Source organism: Triticum dicoccoides, chromosome 3A (genome assembly GCF_002162155.2).
Source record: "Triticum dicoccoides isolate Atlit2015 ecotype Zavitan chromosome 3A, WEW_v2.0, whole genome shotgun sequence".
NCBI lineage: Eukaryota > Viridiplantae > Streptophyta > Magnoliopsida > Poales > Poaceae > Triticum > Triticum dicoccoides.
In genome coordinates, this window is record NC_041384.1 from 696,237,238 (window position 1) to 696,240,037 (window position 2,800).

The 2,800-nt window shown below is 46.3% G+C and overlaps 1 pseudogene; it reads left to right on the top strand.

Moving 5' to 3' along the window:
* The first annotated feature begins 380 nt into the window (after positions 1–380).
* LOC119273156 lies at positions 381–2,056 on the top strand (annotated as a pseudogene).
* The last annotated feature ends 744 nt before the right edge of the window (positions 2,057–2,800 follow it).

Below are 2,800 nucleotides of genomic sequence, written 5' to 3' on the forward strand. Positions count from 1 at the left end.
ACAGCTAGTACCTTTCTCTCTCACATAGAACATTTTGTCTGGGGTACTTCTGCTTTTCCTCGGGCATCCGCCAACAAATGAGCTTGGAGTAGATTTTTTTGTTCCTTCGGAATAGACACAAGGAAGCCAGCATTTCTTTTGGAATACTGTACTGCTATCCTACAATGCGAACACTTCAAAGGAAAAGCATTCAGTAGGAATTCTTGCGTGTAAAAATCCTGCAAAATTCCTGTGAAACGAACGGGCCTAAGGTTAATTTTTTTTAAGATCGTGTAAAATGGCGTGCGTGTCTATCAGTGGGAGTCTTTGGACTCGTATACAGCCCAGTAAAAAGCCCAGATAACTGCAAAAAGAAAAAATAAATTCCGCAGCATCCATCATCCATCCATCTCGTCGCCCCGCACCAAACCAAACCCTCACCGGCTCGCCGCGACCCACTCGCCGGCGCGGATGGGAGCACCCAACGCCGGCGCTCTCGCCGCTTATCCCTAAGCAGTCCGCGCGCCACGGATCTGGTACGTCCTCTTTTCCCTCGCTCCCCCCTCACTGCTAGGACGTAGTATCTTTCTAACCTCTCGTCCTCCGCCCCGATCTGCAGATTAGCCGCTCGTTGCGTCCCCGGAGATGGCGACGGGATCCATGGAGGCGGCCCTCATGAGCGATCCGACGATCAAGCTCCCCGACGACCTCCTGGTCGAGGTCATCTCGCGTGTGCCCTACAAGTCCACCCGCTGCTGCAAGTGCGTCTCCACGCGCTGGCGGGACCTCATCTCCCACCCCGATCACCGCGAGAAGCTTCCCCGGTCGACCCTCGCCGGCTTCTTCTACAAAACCTACGGCATGGGCCGCGATTCACGGCTTCCTCATGTTTACCAAAGCGTCTCGGGGAACTGGTGCCCTCTTGACGCCTCACTCTCGTTCCTACCTGAATGCGGGGAGCTCGACATCTTGGATTGCTGCAACGGCCTCCTCCTCTGCCGACGCCGGACTGCCCCCAAGTCGTGGGGACCCTGGTACTTTGGAGTACGTGGTGTGCAATCCTGCTACTGAGAGATGGGTATCCGTGCCCGAGTATTCCTTGTTCGTGAACGATGCTCGCCTGGGATTCGACCCGGCCATCTCCTCCCACTTCCATGTGTTCGAGTTGGTAACTGCCGTGGCTTTGGATCTGAATAATAAGTATGATTATCGCATCGAAGAGGTGGGGATATACTCTTCCAAAGCTGGTGGTTGGACGCATCAAATTGTTTGGGACAATTCAATTGAGATACTCTGCTTATCAGGTGGCGCATTTTTCAACGGAGTGTTGTATTTACGTTCTGATAGTAATACAGTTGCAGCCATCGACGTGCAGGGTAATTATAGGATCATTCCTATTCCTACTTCACCTGATGCTCGTGGTGTTCCTAATGTTTATGTATCACGAGGACAATTGTATCTCACAGATCATGCTTCTTCTGAACTGTCAATCTGGGTTCTTGAAGATTCTATTAGTGAAAATTGTTGGACACTGAAGCTCAAAGTCAGCTACATGCAACTGGTCGGAGTAGAGTATTCAAGCGCCGGGGAACATTATGGTGTTATCTCAGCCCACCCAGAAGACAATGTGATATTCATAATTGTAGAATCTGCATCGAGGATCTTTCCGCAGATGAAATTATTGTCATACAAAATGGATTCGAGGGAGCCGCGTTTCGTATGTGATCTTGGACGGAATTCAAGGTGCCCTTATGTTCCATATGTTCCTTTGTTCTCGGAGTCATTAGCGGACGGGCACTAAATGTTTGTGTATTGAAGCCTTCACACTTGTCCATCTTTCTGATGATGATAGTGAACTTAGATCTTGAATATGAGCAACAGTTATCTGGTTAAGTTGTGATATGCTGTTGGTGCTTGATTGAAGTCATGTACCTAACATTATGCTGCTAGCTATTCAGTCAACTTCTCTGTTAATCATGAATATGTGACCGTTATATATAGATACGGCATGTACCTGTTGGTGCTTGAGTGATGTATATGACAGTACTCTGCCTGTGTTTGTGTAGTGTTATATATATTGGAACTATTATGAATATTTTAATATCTGCATTCTGGTCTTTGTTATTTCTCTATTCGGTATACCAACTTTTATTTGTGGCAGTACATGATAACATGAATGGTTATGTTGTTGTTCTTAATCTGTCCTATAATCTATCTTGTTGTTTGGGTGGACCTGGAATGGCCAGGGCTGCTGTTGCACTTCCACGGAGACTCAGTTATCTTTGGTATTTCATTTATGTGCTGTATTTTCATGTCTGCTGAAACCGAGATTCAGTTTTCTGATATATGAACTGTTGTTTCAATGCAAGTGCTTTTTTGCCTTTCTGGTTTTCGTGTCACCTTCACTGGTCTCAAAGTGCGGTTCCTCCAGATGCAAGTTCTGACAGACGAGTTGCCCGCTTCATGTTGTTAAGTCATGGGGAATGGGGCCTCTTGTCGTTGTGAATTCATGATCTACCTATTGCAGATTTATCAACATAGAAACTTCTTATTGTTTGTTCCATGCTGTGCTTTTGATTGTTTGTCAAGTGATATATATCTGGAGAACGTTCAGATTGAAGGCAATATGGTCTGCCATTTGAATCAGTTCTAGATGAAGAGTGATTTGGCATGCGTTGTGCACCAGGATATGTGGTTGGTATGTGTAGTGGATGGCATTTGTGTTGATTTGTGCAATTCATGAGCGAAAATTGTCTCATGGTTTCTTGCTGCGATCCAATCTTCAAGGCGTGTACCTGATTTTTTAAAAGTTTCATGGAAT